We start from the raw sequence: 22803 nt of genomic DNA, 5'->3' as shown, positions 1-22803 counted from the left end.
ACACTCTGCAACTACTGAAGCCCGCGCGCCTAGAGCCCATGCTCCGCAACAAGAGAAGCCACCGCAATGAGAAGCCTGCGCACCGCAACGAAGAGTAGCCCCTGCTCGGCACAACTACAGAAAGCCCACATGCAGGAATGAAGACCCAATGCAGCCAAAAATAAATAAACTTTTTAAAAAATAAATAAATAAGAGATACATGGTCATCAGTGCTCAGTAGCAGTTATTATTACCCAATGTTTGGTTGAGTACACGGGTACACAGAGAGGTGAAGCAGATTGCCCAAGGTCACACAGCTGGTAAACATGAGAGCAAAACCTGAAACCAGGAAGTCGAGATCCAGAGCCAAGCTCTGAACCACCAGGTTTTGTTGCTTCTCAAGAGTGAATGAAACCGGATAAGGGCCCTGATCAGAGAGAAACGGCGGCCTCATTTATCCATGACATCAGCTGTGCTTTCAAACCTACAAAGTAAAATGTGGAACGAGTCAACCAAAAGTTTCGCGAGTCAGCAGCAGGAAGTGGAACCATCACTCTTCAAACAAAGTAAGAGCGAGAGCTCCACGTGCCTGGCCTCGGCCTGCGCCCCAAATGAAACGGACTAGAAGGGTTGGGGTCTCGGGGGGAGAGCCTGGATGAGGGCCCCATCGCTGAAGAGCAGCTCATACGAAGGGGAAGTGGCCGCACGTGAGGGGTCTAGATGGAGTCTTCCCATAGACGATACGAACTGTAAGAGACTTTGGACGGGAGTAAGGCCAGGTCTGCCCTGGGCACATTCTCCAGGATGCATATACACCCTCTCGCTGTGGCCGTTTCCCTCAGAAACTCTTGACTCCCTGCCCTCCTACTAGGCAGCAGACATTCGGTTAACCTTGTTCAGTGATAGCCCAGTTATAGGATTTGCTTTAATCGGGTGTGGTCGGTGGGAAGCTAATCCACGAACCCTGAAAGGGGACAAAAGTGGTGTCCATCTAAGTTATCGATCGCTGCATAATAAATTATTCCAAAATATGAGTTTAAAAAACATCATCTCACGGTTTCTGTGGGTCAGGACTCTGGGCTTGGCTTGGGGGCCAGCCTCTGTCCCTCACGAGTCTGCAGTCAAGGTGTCACCTGGGGCTGCTGTCATCTTGGGGCTCTACTGGGGCAGGGTCTGCTTCCACGCTCACTCATGTGGCCATGGGCAACCTCCGTCCCTGGTAACTGGTGGCTGGAGACATCAGTTCCTTTCCATGTGGGTCTCTCCACAGGGCAGCTCAGGACGTGGCTGCCAGTTTGAGAGAGAGAGAGAGAGAGAGAGGGAGAGAACCAGGATGAATCCAGAGTCTTTTTATAACTTAACCTGGAAGAGGCATCCCATCACCCGTGCCCCATTCTACCTGCTAGAAGCAAGTTCCAAAATCCCAGCCTACGTTCAACGGGAAAGGATAACACAAGGGTACGAGCACCACTGGGTCTGTCTTAGCAGCAAAAGGCAGACAGAGACGGTGGGAGAGATTTGATGAGGGGAAAGTCTTATGGAACCTTAAGATTGTAATATTTGATACAAAAACACCTCTACACAGCCAAGCTGCTAAGCTGCCAGAAGCCTATCCATCAAATCATAGAAATATACAGGAAAAACGCAGTGACATTTTCTCCCTTTTTGTCCGAGTTATCAGCGAATCCTCAGCAGTTTTCCTTCCCTGGCTGCGTCGGTTGACCCTTCAGAGCCCCAGGACTGGTGACGTGTCATCAGTTATGCTACCGGCATTTGGGGCTTGTATCTAGGGTAACAATTTGTCATCCATATTCGACACTTTGAGTGAAGGAACACTATTTCTAATTATATGAGGACAACGGGCAACCCAGGATGCCTGGTCGCCCTTCTCCGAGGCCACGTCCGTGCTTCATGGAGAGACGTTCTCCCCTCCCTCATTTTCTCTCCCTCACCCTCCGTCTCACTGTCCTCTTCTCGTGTCACTCACTTTCCACACCCTCTCCGTATCACTGCTGTCAAAAGTGAGCTGGAGACAGAGGCATCACCCTTGAGCAGCGGCTGAGGATATGCTCCCCCGTTCACACCCCGTGTTGCCCTCCCCCCATCCTGGGTACCTTGTTCTGCAGCTGCCCTCGGAGATAAGGGAACAGCACACACGGTGCTCCTGCGGCGCTCCGGCCGTGACTCGGGTTCCCAGCCCCCCTCAGCACTGCCACTGCTGCCACTGAAGGGTGTGTCCTCCTTCCCCACCATCAACAACTCAAGAGGGGGGTGTGTGTGTGTGCGCGTGTGCATGCGCGCATGTGTGCCATGTTCCCAGAAAGGACATCAGAGATTGGAAAGTATTAAGAGAAGTACTATCAGTATAGATGGGTTGGTTTTTTTGTTTTTAAAAAGCATCTCTTAAGTATCTCTGTGTGCAGAATGTCTACCGGCTAATGTACCATCACTTTGTGGTATTTTTTTACTTATGCATTTAGAAGTTAACACATCATTAAAAATATGTACTCTGGTGTTTGCCCCTAATCAGGAATAGGAGCTTTGTTACTAAAAGTGAATATAAAGATGAGGAACCATTGACCTCGCTTACCCAATATGTCCCAGCCTTGTCCCTCTCTGAGGAAACAGATTTTTACTATCTCTTTTAGCCATCGCCAATGGTTAGACACTAGCCAGATTGCTGTTAGATAGATGAAATTTAGGAAACTACATCCGTGAACTGAATTATTTATTAAAATAATGCTGCTTTCCATTATTCAGTTAGTCTCCTGTCTTTCCTAGTCAACATCCTTTAATTCATCCTAAGAAAGCATGTATGTGAACAGAAGAATATTTTCTTAAAACTGAAAAAGAAATTTCTTATCTTAATAGCAATCATTTCTGGATCATCAACACAAGAGCAATCTACATTGAAATTAACAGCTATAGTTTCTAATGATCTGGAGAAACCATACGTCTTTTTAACTGTTCAGTCATTCAGGACAGATGAACATGAAAGTGAATTTTCTTCTTTTTCTCAACTCAAGCAAACTGAATTGGCAACAGATATGAAATCATTTTTCAGAGCTATTACAGCGTGCATGTACAGTATTATCAAATATAGTCTAGACTGCTGTTAGTTTTACAGCAAAGAAAGGTTTCTATCATATGGTCCTTATCAAGAGAATTAACTAGAAGGATTGATACATGCAGGGTAATATTCTCATGAGCTAGCTTTTAAATGTGTCACATTGTTCTCCATTTCAAAGGAAACTGAAAATAGATGGTATATCAGTAATGTTTGTGAAAAACAGCCCATTGTCTGGGATTGACTGGGGTAGGGGGGGTGTATATTTCTTTATAAATTAAGCCTCTGGAAGAACCATAAAGTTTTTAAATCTAACAGGGTCTTTATAGCTCATCTATTCCAAGCCCCTCAATTTTTTATCTGAGGAAGCAGACATCCAGAAATATTAAGGGACCAAAGTAAAACAACTATTTAGTGTCAGAATTATGAGTTCAACTGTAAAAATCTGTTTAAACCTAAGCACACTGCATGTAATTTTTTTTCTGAATAAAGACAGAGTGGAGAAAAAGAAAAATAATCCTTAGATTACTTTCTGTTATAAATATCCTTTCAGATTCTATAGATTTTTACCCCTTGATGAGTCTTAACTAGAATAAAATTCAACAAGTTGCAACAGAGCAAAACAAGGCAGAGGAACAATTTCCACCCCAAATAAAGTGGAAGTAGCCTTTTTCTTTCCACTCTCAGCAAACAGGCCCTGGACCCTGTAGGTCTGAACACTGACAGAGCTGAGTGTCGCATTCCCACACCGCAGTTGGCCTTTCTGTGCGTGGAGCCAATGGACCTGTGGCCTCAGCTACGGCCACTTCAGTCTGCCTAAAGTCAGACGTTAAGAGAAAGGAGTCATGAAAAGCCTTTCTGTCCCTGCTCCAGAGGGGCCACTGTTAACTTCCCTGTCCCTGCTTCCCAAGTCAGGAACCAAGTCAAGCACACCCACCTTTTTTTTTTTTTTTTTTTAATTTATTTTACTTATATTTATTTTTTGCTGCGTTGGGTCTTCGTTGCTACGCACGGGCTTCTCATTGCGGTGGCTTCTCTTGTTGTGGAGCACAGGCTCTACGCGCTTGGGCTTCAGTAGTTGTGGCGCACGGGCTCAGGAGTTGTGGCTCGCGGGCTCTAGAGCGCAGGCTCAGTAGTTGTGGCGCACGGGCTTAGTTGCTCCGCGGCATGTGGGATCTTCCCGAACCAGGGCTCGAACCCGTTTCCCGTGCATTGGCAGGCAGATTCTTAACCATTGCGCCACCAGGGAAGCCCAAGCACATCCGTCTTAAGCCAGCCTGAAGGAGCCACTCCTCAACAGGATCAGATTTCCCCTAACGCCTGATTCCCTTTGACCTCTAGGCCACTCACAGTGCACTGAATCCACTGCAGGCTGTAGCTCATGTATTCCAGGCTTGACGGGGCTGAAAGTGAGAGTCTTGTGTCCAGAACACATTAAATCAAGTTCCAACGTAAAACAACCTTTTTCTTGTCTCCTGCTTGCTGCTAAGAGCCATTTTGAAAAACAAGAAGTTAAACAGCTGGCAGGCTAAGCAATTCATATCTGTTCCTCACTTACATACTTGATCTTCTACATCTCAGCTCAAGGACACACAGGGAGACTCTGGGCTCTGCTAAATTAGTAGCTGATGGAAGTCCCTTGATAAATTAAAAAGAAATGAATTAATATCAGTGCTCGGTAAGGTGAGGCCTGAAGCACCTCTCTGGCAGAGATAACTTAGGATGACCCAGTTATGATTATAATGAAGGGCCAAATAAGGTGATATTCCCAATAGAATTTGAAAAATTAGAAGATCGCACAGTAATGGTAACCCACATATAAACAATAGCTACCATTTTTTGAGCACTCACTGTCTAGCAGACACTGCTAAGCTATATACAAACATGATCTCATTTATTCTCATAACAACCCTGAGACAGAGGTTCAACTGTCATCTCCATTTTAGAGATGGTGCCCGGAAGCTTGGAGAGGCTCAGTAACTAGCCAGAGATCACACAGCCAGGAAACAACGGGATCAGGTTTTGGATCCATGAAGTTTGACTCCAGAACCCACACTTAACTGCTATTCTACAACTATGATAAGGAAGACATTTATCAAGTTATGATGTATTTGAGCATTTTTAATAGACACAAAATTATTTAAAGATCAGAGCCAAAAAAGTTATCATGGCTCCAAAGTTGAAAAGGGAGAAGGTTTGCAAAAACGGCCCCAGACATAGATATGAAAGTAGAGGGCTTCCCTGGTGGCGCAGTGGTTGAGAATCTGCCTGCCAATGCAGGGGACACGGGTTCGAGCCCTGGTCTGGGAAGATCCCACATGCCGCTGAGCAACTGGGCCCGTGAGCCACAACTACTGAGCCTGCGCGTCTGGAGCCTGTGCTCCGCAACAAGAGAGGCCGTGACAGTGAGAGGCCCGCGCACCGCGATGAAGAGTGGCCCCCACTCGCTGCAACTACAGAAAGCCCTCGCACAGAAACGAAGACCCAACACAGCCATAAATAAATAAATAAATAGATAGATAGATAGACATGAAAGTAGAAAAGCCTGTGCAGGCCGGTAAGGAGGGTGTTTCCTCTTCCTCAGTGACAGCGCAGAGTAAATTTTCCCCGAATGGCCCTAATTCCAAGTGAGTAAAACTAAATAAATTCACACAGTCAGCTTTCACCGCATTTCAACCTCATTGTTCTTCTCTTGGAAAGTGTCAGAAGTGATTATGAAAGAATTGGAAGTAGAGTGTGTGGGACGCCCCCTGCATAATTCCAAATACGGGCTTGGGCATAAAATCTCCACTCTGCATTTGTATCTTCTTTTCACTAGAGTGAAGAAGTCTGGATCTTTGGTTTCTAAGAACATTCCAAAGATGTTAAGCAGCTGGGAGAATGGTGAACAAAGAGCAGCCCTAACTTAAAATGAACCAAATTTTAACTCAGAAAAAAAAAAAAATCACCTATTTTATTTCCATGAAAAGGCCTATTTTAGAGAAGAGTAACAGCCTTTTCCCTGGTTTGTGTCATTCGTGTTGTTGTTTAATCTTGGTTTTGCACATCTGAGAAGTTCTAAGATTTAGTGTTATTTTATGTAAACAGTTTCTAAACTTGGGTAATAGGGTTTCACTGCGGTCAAGGAGTTGGAACTCCGCATATTCATGCCATTCAGCTGAAGTTTTCCTAAGTTACATTTTCCCCTGCAGAACAGCTAGTTAGTTAATGTAACAGTGTTTAGATGAAAACATTTTGCCAACTCTTGTACCAAATCCTCACAGTTGTATTACACATTACAAAATTAGAAAACCACAGGTATAAATCATACATATTTCTAATGTACTTAGTTTAGCACATGATAGTTTCCAGTTTGCTACAATTCCTTAGTGTTACCTGTTGAGAAGTCACAGGAATACACATTGGGTTACAGATTGCTTCCAGAGATCCTTTTGTTAAAGGAAAAGTTACAACACTGGAAATGTACCCTGTGTTCATTTGTGTACCTTCCTTTTGACCCAACATTGTGGCTTTTGCTGATTTAAGAGAGGCCAAGTGCCTGCAGAAGTTCACTCTCGACTCTAGAAACAATCTGGTAATCTTCCAAAGCATTTAAGTCATTAATAATAGTGCCTGGCCTCTGCTTTAGAGGAACCGAGCTGGGCTTAGACAACAATACTATTATTTCATTTCCAAAAGCACTTGACAGATTGGGAAAGCTTATTAATTAATGCAGTTTGACCCAAATGAAAAAATAATTATTAATTTTATCACACTATGAAAGGAAGTGCAGAGGGATAAAGCAGCGACAAATATATATTAATTGCCTTCTGTGGGTCATACGCTCCTCACATGATTTGAACACTGGATACAATGACTCCCAAGATACTTCCAGAACAACCACCCCTCCTGAAGCTTACAGTCTTGCTGAAGGGTGGGGTGGGTGGGGAGGCAGACAGTTAAGACCTCAGTGGCAGGAGTCTGTGTTAAGTGTTGACATCCAGGAAGTAGAGGCCTGCACAGGCTGTGTGAAAAGCAGGGGAGGGGAGGGGAGGAAAAGGGAGGCAAGTCCCCGCCTCAGCTTGTGATTCGGAGAAGGAGATACACTTGTACTAAATAGGTTTTGCATTAGCCGAAACCCTATGCCGAAATCTCAGCCTCTGTGCACCGGTGCTGAATTGAATCTTAGAGACAGAGTTCTGGGTGAAGTAGAAAAGAATAGCTTTATTGCTTTGCCAGGCAAAGGGAGACACAGTGGACTTGTGCCCTCCAGAAACTATGTGTCCCAACCTGAGAGGATCTGGCGAGGAGTTTTATAGCGATGGTTCAAGGGCGGGGTTGCTGATAAGGAGCAGGGTGTGTGCAGGGCACCCCCCCCACCCCCATTCCTGTAATCTGGCCCCGGGTGGTCTCCTGATCTTCTCTGAGGAATGCTTCATCAAGTAGTTAGCGTCTTCCATTGGTTGGGGCGGGGGGGGGGGGGGGGGGGGGGGCGGGGCGGTGGTTAGTTCTGCAGAAGACCTTAAAGATATTGTTATGTGTTGCGCTTACACGGGGACCGGGACCCTGCCCCAAGGCGGCACTGTTGTTTCCTGACCGCTCCTCCCTCATCTCTGCATCCCCTCCCTTCCCTGATTAACAACCCTTTGAAAGGCTTCCATGCCCGGGAACCCCACAGGGTCCTGCTCAGTTTCATTAACACAACTGAATGTGAAGAATTCTGTGTGCTGTGAGTGATCTTTCCAAGGAGACACTGATCCCTGTTGTAGGGATCGGAGAAGGTTTCTTCGAGGAAGAGATATTTGAACTAGATCTTCAAGAATGGATAGAAAACCAGGAGGCAGGGGTGGCAGGGGAGGATTTCCAACAGAGCAGAGACTTGGAGGCATTAGGACAGGGAGAATTCAGGCACAGTACGCAGCACAGTGAGAGAGCCGAGCACTTGCTGAGAAGCAGAACTGGCGAGGCAGGTGTACAAGATTTTCAGAAGGGTGTCGGAACCGCAGGAAGTGCAAAGCTAAGTCTTCCCTAAAGCAAAGGTGGAAGTTCCTGATATGACTTCATTCAATTTTAAGCTATTAATTCAATACGAGAAACACTGATTATTTTGCTTCCAAAATCTCTAAAAGCAGAGGCCTCCCAAAGGCACAGTCTTTGGAAAGATGCCTGAGGCAATTCCTGTTCTCTTTCAAGTTCCATTTGCCATTGGAGTCTATTTATCAGGCATTCAGAGAGTTCAGCTCTTCTGCCTAGTTGCCTGGGGTGAAGGAATGTAGATGCCTCTTCTGCCGTCAGCTTACAGTATACACCGTGATCATTTCTATCACTGAAAACCAGAGAAGCTTTTGTCCTGTGCTGTAGTGACAGCACACCTCCAGAGATCATTGTAAGATGCTGTCCCTCTAGGGCAAAATCCTATAGAGACTTTTTTTTTTTTTTGCCAGTCACTTTGATAAAGTTCAAAATACAGGGCAGGGCAAAGTTTTACAAATTTGGAACCACAAAGCAGGTTTATCCCAAATAAGAAGGCTTTATCTGGATGCTGAAATTCCAGATAATTCATTAACTGATTCAAGGATTACTTTTGCCAGTTGAAATTGCTCTCCTGCCAAGAATAGATTTCTCAAAAGCTAGACTTTTGTATATTCACATCTTGACGGATTACGAACATTACAAAAGAATGTTCTTACGTTTTCCAAGCTATGGAATTGGTCTTTTATATGACCAGTGGCTTCTGTGAAAGATCACTTTGGTTTTTTTCTCTCAAACACAATTGGTGTTTTGAAGTACATTCTATGAGATTTTCGCCCGTTATTATGAGATACTGTGAATTGATGAAAGGTAATATTAATGCTTTTGAGTTTTCCTACAGTAATTGAGATACATTTGATTTAAAGGATGGGGGAAGTGGAGTTTTAAAGGAAATCAACTTCTCACCCATGGCCTTTGCATGAGGCCTCCACCTCTCCCAACGTGAGAGTTCTATGATGCTGTTTCAGTGCTATTAAAACAGACTTCTTCAATAATTGCCAGTTTATTAACTGTCTAAAGACAACCTGAAGAATTTTAAGTCAAATCTTATTTCTACTAGGACTAAAACTGGATCTTACAGAAACAGACTCACAGACACAGAGAACAGACTTGTGGTTGCCAAGGGGGAGGGGGTAGGTGGGGGAGGGATGGATTGGGAGTTTGGGATTAGCAGATGCAAACTATTGTATAAAGAATGGATAAACAACACGGTCCTATTGTATAGCACAGGACTGTATTCAATATCCTGTAATAAACCACAAAGGAAAAGAAAAAATAATAATAATAAAACTGGATCTGTCCAGTTTAGCAGCTCAGCAGGTGAAAAGTTTTAAGAATTCTAAGTATGATGGTAGTATTTCCAAAGTGAACAATCTCTCGGATTTTTCAAGAAGCTATTCTAAGGGTGAATCTGAGGCCCTTTTGGGATAGAACGGAAGTGATCCAGGGCAGGGTTCTGGAGAAGATGGAAGCTCTCATACTTCTTCTCCGAGCTGGCAGTTTAGACTTCCTATGGCAGCCATAGCCAGATGGGTCTTGGTGGGTGTAGGTCCATGCTGTTGGGCCCTTGCATAGTCACCATGGCCCCTGCATTCAGGGGCTCCTCACGTCAGCACTAGGGTGGTTACCAATGAGGCTGGGGCGTTCTGTCTGCTCCGTTGTTTAGTGTCTCTTCTGAGGCTACTCTTGTCTCGTGTTAACGTGTGACACAAAGGTCGTCAGGTCCCCTCCATGTGTCCATCCACACACAACCATGGTCTTCCAATCTTTTTCCTTCTAGACCCCTGCCCAGTTGGCCAAGCCATTCACTATTTCCCAGGATTCTCATGATTTCTAACTCTGGGCCACTTCTCTTTCATTTTAAAGCGGGTGACCAGGTGCACTGCCCACTGGAAGAATTTTCCCTCACCACACTCTAGCAAGGCCACCTCGCAGGGAGCCTGCAACATGGAGGTCATGCATTTGCAGTTTGCACCCACCTCACGAGCTCACCCTCTACAAGCAAGCATGGGTTTTTTCTCCCTCCAGTGGGAAGCTCTGTACGGCTACGGGGCTAAGCCACTGGGGGACGGAACAACAGACATGGTGCGCTGGGGCTAAGCCACTGGGGGACGGAACAACAGACGTGGTGCGCTGGGGCTAAGCCACTGGGGGACGGAACAACAGACGTGGTGCGCTGGGGCTAAGCCACTGGGGGACGGAACAACAGACGTGGTGCGCTGGGGCTAAGCCACTGGGGGACGGAACAACAGACGTGGTGCGCTGGGGCTAAGCCACTGGGGGACGGAACAACAGACGTGGTGCGCTGGGGCTAAGCCACTGGGGGACGGAACAACAGACGTGGTGCGCTGGGGCTAAGCCACTGGGGGACGGAACAACAGACGTGGTGCGCTGGGGCTAAGCCACTGGGGGACGGAACAACAGACGTGGTGCGCTGGGGCTAAGCCACTGGGGGACGGAACAACAGACGTGGTGCGCTGGGGCTAAGCCACTGGGGGACGGAACAACAGACGTGGTGCGCTGGGGCTAAGCCACTGGGGGACGGAACAACAGACGTGGTGCGCTGGGGCTAAGCCACTGGGGGACGGAACAACAGACGTGGTGCGCTGGGGCTAAGCCACTGGGGGACGGAACAACAGACGTGGTGCGCTGGGGCTAAGCCACTGGGGGACGGAACAACAGACGTGGTGCGCTGGGGCTAAGCCACTGGGGGACGGAACAACAGACGTGGTGCGCTGGGGCTAAGCCACTGGGGGACGGAACAACAGACGTGGTGCGCTGGGGCTAAGCCACTGGGGGACGGAACAACAGACGTGGTGCGCTGGGGCTAAGCCACTGGGGGACGGAACAACAGACGTGGTGCGCTGGGGCTAAGCCACTGGGGGACGGAACAACAGACGTGGTGCGCTGGGGCTAAGCCACTGGGGGACGGAACAACAGACGTGGTGCGCTGGGGCTAAGCCACTGGGGGACGGAACAACAGACGTGGTGCGCTGGGGCTAAGCCACTGGGGGACGGAACAACAGACGTGGTGCGCTGGGGCTAAGCCACTGGGGGACGGAACAACAGACGTGGTGCGCTGGGGCTAAGCCACTGGGGGACGGAACAACAGACGTGGTGCGCTGGGGCTAAGCCACTGGGGGACGGAACAACAGACGTGGTGCGCTGGGGCTAAGCCACTGGGGGACGGAACAACAGACGTGGTGCGCTGGGGCTAAGCCACTGGGGGACGGAACAACAGACGTGGTGCGCTGGGGCTAAGCCACTGGGGGACGGAACAACAGACGTGGTGCGCTGGGGCTAAGCCACTGGGGGACGGAACAACAGACGTGGTGCGCTGGGGCTAAGCCACTGGGGGACGGAACAACAGACGTGGTGCGCTGGGGCTAAGCCACTGGGGGACGGAACAACAGACGTGGTGCGCTGGGGCTAAGCCACTGGGGGACGGAACAACAGACGTGGTGCGCTGGGGCTAAGCCACTGGGGGACGGAACAACAGACGTGGTGCGCTGGGGCTAAGCCACTGGGGGACGGAACAACAGACGTGGTGCGCTGGGGTCTGCACTGCTGTTCACGCCATCTGCTTTGCCCACTAGGGCTGCCTGGCCTCGATCCTGAACTTTCCGTTTCATCTCATGCTGGATTGCTGCTGGGCCAGCCTGACTTTATGATTTACTAGGTCTGCCCTGCTCATGATGGACAGATCCAGCTGCATGGTCACGGGGTGTTCCAAAGCCCAGTAACACAGCAGGAGATGCTTTTCTGAAGTGTCTAATTCCATGCTGCTATGAGATGGCTTGAGCGCAGCGGAGGCTGGGGGCCTGCTTTGTGGCTCTCCCGCTGGGGCCTTCCACGTGCTCCACACACCTTCCGTCCCCCTGCTGATACATCCCACACCTGCTGCAGGGACCTCTCCTACTCGGTCCCCTTCAGAGCTCGTAAGCAGCCTTTTGGTCCACTTAGCATGGGCACTGCAGCAGTATTTCCAGCCGTGGAACCCGCTGCTTCTACCGTCCAAAGAGGCCACCCAGGCATTGTGATCCCTTCTTCGTGAAAGACAGGGTCAGATGCAGTGCTCTGGGGGAGATGTCCTGGCACAGCCCGGATCACCTGACCCCTAAAAAGTCTACCAGTATGGCAACCACTCAGTCTGCCCTATTCCCTGAAGGGCCTGCTAAATCTCTACATTCCATTGTAAGACTGACTTCTTTCAGGGAAAATCTAGAAATTCTTTTTTTTTTTTTTTTAAGTAACAGAAATTTATTCTCTCACAGTTCTGGAGGCTAGAAGTCTGAAATCAAGCTGTTGGCAGGGCCGTGCTCCCTCTGACTTCTCTGAAGGCGGATCCTTTTTTGCTTCTTCTGTCTACTGGGAGCTCCAGGCATCCCTTGACTCGTGGCAGCATAACTCCCATCTTTGCTCCTGGCATCACACAGAATTCCCCTGTGTGTGCTTCTCTCTGCATCTCTCCTTTCTCATAAGGACATCATATTGGATTAGGGCCCACTCTTAGGACCTCATCTTAACTTGATTTCATCTGCCAAGATCCTTTTTCTAAATAAAGTCACATTTGCAAGTACTGGGGGTTAGGACTTGCACATATCTTTTGGGGGACACAACTCAACCAGTGATGGTCCTCCAGATATGAAAATTTAAAAAGCACAAAGTAAAGCAAGAAGGACAACAGTTGCCTAGGACATTTACTTTATCTGACATCATATTGCCAGACTATGATAATAATTGTAATATGTACTACCTATGATACCTTTATTATTAATAATATTAGGAAATCTAGAAATTCTTGTCTCTCCCCCATGCCAGTGGTTCTCACACTGTGGCATACATAAGAATATATTTGAACGCTTGCCAAAATGTAAATTATCAGGCCCCGCCCACAGAGATTCTGATTCCAAATATAGCTGCGTGAGCCCAGGAATCTGCATTTTGAGAGAGTACCCTCCATCGCCCCCGTGCTTCGGAAGGACTTTGAGAAGCTCTGCTTTGTGTCTTTGAACATGCTGTTCACTTTGCCTCTGACGCTTTCCTTTCTTCTCCATCTTCAACTCCTACTCATTCTTCAGGACTCAGCTCCAATCAATGTCACCTCTTGGGACTTCACTGGTGGCACAGTGGTTAAGAATCCACCTGCCAGTGCAGGGGCCATGGGTTCAAGCCCTGGTCCAGGAAGATTCCACATGCTGCAGAGCAACTAAGCCCATGCGCCACAACTACTGAGCCTGCGCTCTAGAGCCGGTGCTCCACAACAAGAGAAGCCACTGCAATAAGAAGCCCTCGCACCGCAACGAAGAGTAGGCCCCGCTCGCCTCAACTAGAGAAAAGCCCCCGCACAGCAACAAAAACCCAACGCAGCCAAAAATAATAAATAAGTAAATAAATAAATTTTTTTTTAAAAATGTCACCTCTTTCGTGAAGCTTTTCCTAACTCTCGCCAGGCTGGAGTTAGTCCATCAGGATGTCACAGCAATTTTCATGCCTCTTTTAATTTCCATAGTTATTTCTGTGAAGTCTTGTCTTCTCACAAGGCTATAAACTTCTGAAAAACAGAGATTTTCATTCACGTTTTATCTCCAACAGTTATCCCAGGTCCAAGCACGTGGCAGCCACTCACCATACACTTCTTAGACTGATAAGTGCGTGAATCCTGGGGATCTAAGTGTGATCATTGTGACTGTGAATTGGTTGAGTTCCACATGATAAAAAGTTGATATATCAACATTTAGTCCTTTCATTTTCTCACTAAGTGAATAGCCTATGCTTTCTCCAGAAATCTCATCATATACTTTTCTTAATCCCTTTATGGATAATACCCTAAACCCTCAAGGACTGACATTTGATCAGCACATAAAGACTTTTTTTCTAAACAGAGAATAAGGTTTTACCTACGGTAAATAAATACCTAAATAAATAAATAAAGGAAAATTTTCCAGGAACAATTTTCTATGAGTTTCCCATCCATTTCAATGGTGAACTTCTTTTGCTAATTAAAGATTAATTTGCTTGACCCATTTCTGCAGTGCAAGCTTAGTCCTCTGTGGATCCAGGTGTTTAATAAAGCACAGCATGACTGGCAGATACCTCTTTACTCCACCTTTGCTCTGTGAAATCCCACAAAGATGAATTTACTTCAACCCAAGCCAGAATCAAGTTGTTGATGTTGGTGACAGTGGTGGTGGTGTGAATGCCCTTTCTATATGCTATGATCCATTTTAGAAAAGAGCAGAATGTCAACGTGCTCATGGAATTTCATACAGTAAATGCTATTGGTATTTAGAGAGAGTGAATCAAAGAAATTAAAACATCAGAGCAACATTTGATGCAACTTGAGAAATTAAATGACTTCTTCAGAAATGGCTTAAGAAACGAAGAATCTCTGACCAGAGTCTTGGTCTTCTTGTGAGATATTTATTACCTTTACCTGAATTTCAGCTACTGATTTGTGCTGTGTCAACTCAACAGACCTACAAGGCACATTCTCTTTTGTGGCACTGAACTATTTTCTCACAGTGATGAAGAATCCTCGTAGCTTGATCCACCCAAAGAGGAGCTCCTGGTACATTGAAATAAAGTCATTAAAAATTGGGTAACAAATAAAATGAAAATATATATGGAGCTTTTTCTGTACAATACGTAGTAATAACTATCCTAAAAGACCAAAGAAATTATTTTTCTTTTTAGAGTTTATTCCTCCAAACAAAATTAAAGGCAAAAATACATAATGCTTCCCGTAGATTCTAATGTATACTACCTATTTACTTTATACCAAAAGGATAAAGTAAAATTTTCTTCTTAATAAAAGCACATAAAATAATTTAAAAGATATGTACCATGAAATCACACTAGAAAAGCTCCTGTTTATTTGAATACAGTCTCTTCAATCTTCCTTTGCCTTTTATGAGTAGGTATTTGTACCTAAAAAGAAATTTGAATTCCAAAAGAACAGGAAGCATTGGAGTATAAATACAGGACCAAATGCATTTATCTTGTTTACGTTTTTAAAGCCCTACATGTTCCACTAGTGACTAGGAATTGTAGCAAATGTTTTTCTTATTTCAAAAAGAATATAATGAGCTATGCGAACATTTCCAGGATAATCAGGCAGAAATTTGCTGCAGTGAACCATGAAGAATTTTTTTAACAATGCAAGAAAATAGTCAGTGATTTTCATAGTAATCAAATCACTAACAGCTTCTAAATTCTGCTCCCCTAATAGTAGGAGAACAGATGAAGGGTAAAGAACTATAAATGAAAAAGGAATGAATCTTCCACCAACCAAATGGCTGTTTACACTGACAAATTGTCACATCAATCAACAATCCTTGGACCAAATAAAAACAACTGCATTACAAAGCTATATCCTTCTACACTTTATTCTGACATTTCTCGCCCTCTTACCACCAAAGTAAATATATGTCTCCATAAAGATGTACATACACATGGAAATGGCAGTGAAGCACACATTGGGAATTACTTACTCTTTTGTTAAGAATGTCCTCCTTCTTGGGAACCTACTTTAAATTTTAAATATTTCTAGGAGGAGTAACATGCATTGTTATCAGCTTACTGAAAATTTGTTTATCAGATCTTTCTTCTCTGTGACCCAGGCTGCAAGAGAGGAAGTAGGAAGAACAGGAAATGAAGAAAGTGTACAAGGAGGGGAGGTAGGAACCTCAAAGACAAACAGCCTACCACAGGTTTGCCAGCCCTGACAGCCAGCACCTGGATTGCTTGCCAACGCACAAGTGAGTTTAGTGCAAGCAGAGTTCCCAGCGTAAATACCATTCGTTGCCACCACCAGCTACTTGGAAGACCAGGGAAGCACCAAATTCTTGTCTCTGTGACAAATTTGGGCATGCAGAAACCGAAACCGGGCACAGTAAAAGTTTCCTTGGTGAAAAGGAAGAACGCTGTTGCTCTCTGCCATCTGATGTGTTCAGATCCCAAAAAGAAATTTTGATCTGACATGTAAACAATGGGTAATGCTCTATTGGATCTAATTCATTTCACATTCACATTATGGGAATTTGTGATTATTTCTTTATTGCTAAATGTAAACAATACATATCCTGTACTAAGAACTGATCATCAATTACTCTCTAAGCAGAAAGACTGAAGTAATGGTGATGGTGGTGGTGGTTTTCTCTAGACATAATGGCCACCAGTTAGCCAATGACACAGTACACGGATGACACAATGGCTGTCTTTCCAAGAGATAAAAATAGATTCACGCAGCTGCATATACCTTCTGTCCTAAATGATTCTGTTTCATCACTATGAAGAACTTACCCAACGGAGCTCTACCCTACAGCAACTACACCTGCAAAAGTTACTTTATTTTCAAGTGTTCCAAGCTTTAGGTGAGTATTATTTGGGAATCTGGCCAGTTAAAGGAGAGGTGGCAGGTTCTGAGTGTAAGGTGTTCAAAAGTCAGGATCCCATCACAGCAGCTACTCGAGGCAAGTTCAAGTATACATCCTAAGTCAGGATGGTCTGGAACTTATTGTGGGAAGAAGTGGACCCCTGACGACAGCTACCAAACAGAGATGCCCACACACACATTCAATCTGGTTCTAGCTTCCCCTTATCTTGCTACCGTCAATACTTGGAAGATTTAAAAGGTAGCCATTTTTATTCCAAAACGTTGTCCTTGAAGTTTATTTCTCTAAGCCTCACCCTGCCTGTCCACCACACCAGTAATATGTTTGCTGGAATGCAGGAAATCCAGCTAAAGAGTAAAAGATGTTTGGGTGCTAACCAATATTTACACTGCAGCTGGGTGTGAGTCTTTCAAAGGCCGCAAAAATGTGCATATTGTTGACCTACCAATTTCATTTCTAATAATTTTTCCAAAGAAAATAACGAGAGGTTTGTGCAAGGACTGAGCTACAAGGACTCTTATTGTAGAGTTGTTTTATAATATTAAAAAAATAAACAAACCACCTGAATATACAGCTATATGAAATCTTTAAATAATTCATGGTGTATGTGTTTCACTAGGATATTTTGCTATCATTTAATAGTAATAACAATCCCTAAATGAATAGAAAAATATTTATAGAATAGCATTCAGGGAAAAAGCTTGGAATGTAACATTTTGTACTGTATAAACTATAAGAAAAAACTGAAGGGACACACACCCCAACTCTAAGAGGAATTATAAGTGAGTGATGGGATTAGCAACTACCTTCTATAGTCTTCTCTCTGCTTTTCTATATTTTCCAAATAATCTGCAATAAATATGTATTAGTTTTATATTCAGAAAAAAGTAATTTCCAGAACAATAAAGTAAATTTGGGAGCACAGATGTCAGTCGTTGGAAGCTCTCTGAGCTCTTTGAGAGCAAAGGTTTGCAGATTAAGGTATGTGTTGACTTGTATTATGTTAAACAGAAATGCATGCTGTTGCTACTTTTGTGTTCACAAATGATAATGCTTCAACTCCCTTAAGTGGCTGAAAACAGATGTTTTTTCAGGAAGTTTTGGGTGAGCATTTAGTGGGGCTGGTGGGTTGAAGCAAACAGCCAAGGAATAAAATGTCGGCCAAGAAGTAGCGTGTAGGCAATAACAGTTTCCTGCAGGTGTTGTGCTCAGAATTCCTGGACATAAGAACAAAGGTTGACAATTCCTTTTGATACCGACTAGGATTCTTGGCCTTCCCCAATCAATAGAAATTGATGAGAGGCCAGACAAGAAATTCAGGCAAGGCTTTATCGGGGCCCCTGCTGCAGCAGTGGGGAGCGGCTTAGGTGGTCTGCCCACCCCTTTGGTGGTGTTGAGTGCAGGGCGCATGTGTAGTACCCTGCTTTTGCTCCTGACACCCTGTTTTTGTTCCCGGCTCTTCAGAAGTGGCAGTTGGGGGTTTTTTGTATCTTTTGTCCAGAATTTGCCCCAACTGTGCATGCATGCAGTTATTTTTAGTCCCTTATAGTTTCTTTTTATTTTGTTGCTCTGGGGGACATTTTTCCAGGTGCAAGCATTGCAACAGTGCAGCAAAGGGTCCCAGGTCCCAGCCTGTCTCACTTTGACCCTAGACATGGACTGACTTTCCTTCTGCCCCAACATCCTATGGCCTATGCTTCCAGGGACCGTGGACGCTCATGCCCTGTGGACTCAGGAGAGTGGGTGGCGTGGCCGCTGAGCAGTCCAGAATACCCAGGGCTGATCTGTTGTGAAGGGCCAGCCCTAGTCCCTGAGCACCAATGCAAACAGGAAATGAGACCTTTCAAACTCTAAGTGGAAGACGGGTTCCTCGGAATACAAATGGCTGAAGGAGAAAGTATAAACAGCAGGAGACTATGGGAAGAAGCAAAAGAACCATTTCACACTTGGTTTTGGAGGCAGCAGAGTATCAAAGTCATTGCACTGAACGGAGTCGAGTCCCAGCGCTGCCACTTACACACAGAAAGCCTTCGGGCACATGCCTCCAGGTCTCAGCTTCCTAGTTCACGAAAGGAGATACCAGTTGATTCTCGTGTCCACGGTAGTTACGTTCTATGAAGTCGCCGTAAACACTGAATTCGTGAATGTGGAACCATTGACCCTATGGGAAAGACAGGGTTAGGGTCCTGTGAGCCTCTGGTCACAATATTCTTATCAACCCATAAACACCCGGCCTTCTTTTATGTATGCTTTGTTTAAAGACACCTTATTTAATATACATCGTCGTTGACTTGTTAACATTGAACTAACCACCTATCACTCTCTCATACCTGAACAAAGCTTATCTGACACAACTGTTCTCTCCATAAGGCACATCTCTTAAGAACACTCTTTTTGTTTAGCTTTGTTGTTTGTTTCCCAAAACAAACAACTTTTTATTGAAGTATAGTTGATTTCCAATGTTATGTTAGTTTCGAGTGTATAGCAACGTGATTCAGTTATAGATATATATATCTATTATTTTTCAGATTCTTTTCCATTATAGGTTATTACAAGATATTGAATATAGTTCCCTGGCCATACAGTGGGTCCTTGTTGTTTATCTATCTCATATATAGTGGTGTGTACCTGTTAATCCCAAACTCCTAATTCATCCATCCCCCCCTTCCCCTTTGGTAACCACAGGTTTGTTTTCTATGTCTGTGAGTCTATTGCTGTTTTGTAAATAAGCTCCTTTGTATCACTTTTTTAGATTCCACATGTAAGTGAGATCATAGATTTGTCTTTCTCTGCCTGACTGACTCCACTTAGTATGATAATCTCCAGGTCCATCCATGTTGCTGCAAATGGCATTCTTTCATTCTTTTTTATGGCTGAGTAATATTCCATTGTATATATATACACCACATCTTCTTTATCCGTTCATCTGTCGATGGACACTCAGTTGCTTCCATGTCTTGGTTATTGTAAATAGTGCTGCTATGGACATTGGGGTGCATGTATCTTTTCGAATTAGAGTTTTTGTCTTTTCCGGATATATGCCCAGGAGTGGGATTGCTGGACCATATGGTAGCTCTATTTTTATTTTTTTAAGGAACTTCCATACTGTTAAGAACACTCTTTAGCACTGTGCTTGGGGGCCATTTTAAACAACGAAATCAACATAAAGCATAAAAATACAAAAACAGCACTACATAGACCCTAAAAAAGGACACATTTACAGTGTGAGGCTAAGACTGTACTTTCAAGGATTATCTCTCTAGTTCATTTCAGTGTGAGGCTGAAACAAGAAGGCCGAGTGTGGCCTTGTTGCACCTCACCTGGGAACATGTGCATCAAGCAACTCAAACTTTTGCCTGCTCTGCACAGGTGTGTGTCCACAAATGACTGAAAAAGTATGGCAAGCATCCATGTGGGGTTACAAGTAAATTTTAGCAAGTAAGTGAATTTGCAAATACAGAAGCTTCAAATTATAAAGATCGGGGGAGGAGAGAAGATGGCGGAAGAGTAAGACGCGGAGATCACCTTCCTTCCCACAGATACAGTAGAAATACATCTACACGTGGAACTGCTCCTACAGAACACCCACTGAACGCTGGCAGAAAACGTCAGACCTCCCAAAAGGCAAGAAACTCCCCACGTACATGGGTAGGGCAAAAGAAAAAAGAAATAACAGAGACAAAAGAATAGGGACGGCACCTGCACCAGTGGGAGGGAGCCGTGAAGGAGGAAAGGTTTCCACACACTAGGAGCCCCTTCGCGGGCAGAGACTGCGGGTGGCAGAGGGGGGAAGCTTCGGAGCCACGGAGGAGAGCGCAGCCACAGAGGTGCGGAGGGCAAAGCGGAGAGATTCCCGCACTTCCCGCACAGAGGCTCGGCGCTGACCAGCACTCACCAGCCCGAGAGGCTTGTCTGCTCAGCCGCCGGGGCGGGCGGGGCTGGGAGCTGAGGCTCGGGCTTCGGTCGCAGGGAGAGGACTGGGGTTGGCGGCGTGAACACAGCCTGAAGGGGTTAGTGCACCACAGCTAGCCGGGAGGGAGTCCGGGAAAAAGTCTGCAGCTGCCGAAGAGGCAAGAGACTTTTTCTTCCCTGTTTCCTGGTGCGCGAGGAGAGGGGATTCAGAGCGCCGCCTAAACGAACTCCAGAGACGGGCGCGAGCCGCAGCTAACAGCGCGGATCCCATAGCAACAGGGGCGCAGAGGGAAAAACGGAGAGACTCCCGCACAGAGGCTCGGCGCCGAGCAGCGCTCACCAGCCCGAGAGGCTTGTCTGCTCCCCCGCCGGGGCGGGCGGGGCTGGGAGCGGAGGCTCGGGCTTCGGTCGGATCGCAGGGAGAGGACTGGGGTTGGCGGCGTGAACACAGCCTGAAGGGGTTAGCGCAACACAGCTGGCCGGGAGGGAGTCCGGGAAAAAGTCTGCAGCTGCCGAAGAGGCAAGAGACTTTTTCTTGCCTCTTTGTTTCGCGGCGCGCAAGGAGAGGGGATTCAGAGCGCCGCCTAAACGAACTCCAGAAACTGGCGCGAGCCGCGGCTATCAGCGCGGACCCCAGAGACGGGCGTGAGACGCTGGGACTGCTGCTGCCGCCTCCAAGAAGCCTGTGTGCGAGCACAGGTCACTCTCCACACCGCCCCTCCCGGGAGCCGGTGCAGCCCGCCACTGCCAGCGTCCCGTGACCCGGGGACAACTTCCCGGGGAGAACGCACGGCGCGCCTCGGGCTGCTGCAACGTCACGCCGGCCTCTGACGCCGCAGGCTCGCCCCGCCTCCTCCGTACCGCTCCCTCCCCCTGCCTGAGTGAGCCAGAGCCCCCGAATCAGCTGCTCCTTTAACCCCGTCCTGTCTGGGCGGGGAACAGACGCCCTCAGGCGACCTACACGCAGAGGCGGGTCCAAATCCAAAGCTGAACCCTGGGAGCTGTGCAAACAAAGAAGAGAAAGGGAAATCTGTCCCAGCAGCCTCAGAAGAAGCAGATTAAAACTCCACAAACAACTTGATGTGCCTACATCTGTTGAATACCTGAATAGACAACGAATCATCCCAAATTCAGGAGGTGGACTTTGGGAGCAGGATATATTAATTTTTCCCCTTTTCCTTTTTTTTTTTGTGAGTGTATATGTATATGCTTCTGGGGGAGATTTTGTCTGTATAGCTTTGCTTTACAATAGCTTTATTTTACTTCACTATATTATAGCTTCTTTCTTTCCTTTCTTTCTTTTTTTCTTTCCTTCCTTCCTTCCTTCCTTCCTCCTTCCTTCCTTCCTACCTTTCTTTCTTTCTTTCTTTCTTTCTATTTTTTCTCCCTTTTACTCTGAGCCGTGTGGACGAAAGGCTCTTGGTGCTTCAGCCAGGCATCAGGGCCGTACCTCGGAGGTGGGAGAGCCAACTTCAGGACACTGGTCCACAAGAGACCTCCCAGCTCCACGTAATACCAAACGGCAAAAATCTCTCAGAGATCTCCATCTCAACATCAAGACCCAGCATCACTCAATGACCAACAAGCTACAGTGCTGAACACCCTATGCCAAACAACTAGCAAGACAGGAACACAGCCTCATCCATTAGCAGAGAGGCTGCCTAAAATCATAATAAGGCCACAGACACCCCAAAACACACCACCAGACGTGGACGTGCCCACCAGAAAGACAAGATCCAGCCTCATCCACCAGAGCTCAGGCACTAGTTCCCTCCACCAGGAAGCCTACACAACCCACTGAACCAACCTTAGCCACTGGGGACAGATACCAAAAACAACGGGAACTACAAACCTGCAACCTGTGATAAGGAGACCCCAAACACAGTAAGATAAGCAAAATGAGACGACAGAAAAACACACAGCAGATGAAGGAGCAGGGTCAAAACACACTAGACTTAACAAATGAAGAGGAAATAGGTAGTCTACCTGAAAAAGAATTCAGAATAATGATAGTAAGGATGATCCAAAATCTTGGAAATAGAATAGACAAAATGCAAGAAGCATTTAACAAGGACGTAGAAGAACTAAAGAGGAATCAAGCAATGATGAAAAACACAATAAATGAAATTAAAAATACTCTAGATGGGATCAATAGCAGAATAACTGAGGCAGAAGAAAGGATAAGTGACCTGGAAGATAAAATGGTGGAAATAACTACTGCAGAGCAGGATAAAGAAAAAAGAATGAAAAGAACTGAGGACAGTCTCAGAGACCTCTGGGACAGCATTAAACGCACCAACATTCGAATTATAGGGGTCCCAGAAGAAGAAGAGAAAAAGAAAGGGACTGAGAAAATATTTGAAGAGATTATAGTTGAAAACTTCCCTAATATGGGAAAGGAAATAGTTAATCAAGTCCTGGAAGCACAGAGAGTCCCAT

At 45.9% G+C, this 22803-nt stretch overlaps 1 long non-coding RNA gene across 5 annotated transcripts in view; it reads right to left on the bottom strand.

Moving 5' to 3' along the window:
* Positions 1–237: 237 nt before the first annotated feature.
* LOC132351943 (uncharacterized) overlaps positions 238–22803 on the bottom strand; it is a 127200-nt gene continuing 104634 nt past the window's right edge. For all 5 annotated transcript variants that reach the window (XR_009498539.1, XR_009498540.1, XR_009498542.1 and 2 more), the window contains 3 exons: positions 18470–18613; positions 13477–13610; positions 238–1266 (listed from right to left, as the gene is read on the bottom strand). This is a non-coding gene — a long non-coding RNA (uncharacterized LOC132351943). The remainder of the gene's footprint in view (positions 1267–13476; positions 13611–18469; positions 18614–22803) is intronic.

Source organism: Balaenoptera ricei, chromosome 17 (genome assembly GCF_028023285.1).
Source record: "Balaenoptera ricei isolate mBalRic1 chromosome 17, mBalRic1.hap2, whole genome shotgun sequence".
Classification (NCBI taxonomy): domain Eukaryota; kingdom Metazoa; phylum Chordata; class Mammalia; order Artiodactyla; family Balaenopteridae; genus Balaenoptera; species Balaenoptera ricei.
Note: the sequence above shows the minus strand (reverse complement) of the source record. Positions and strands in the feature narration are given on the sequence as shown.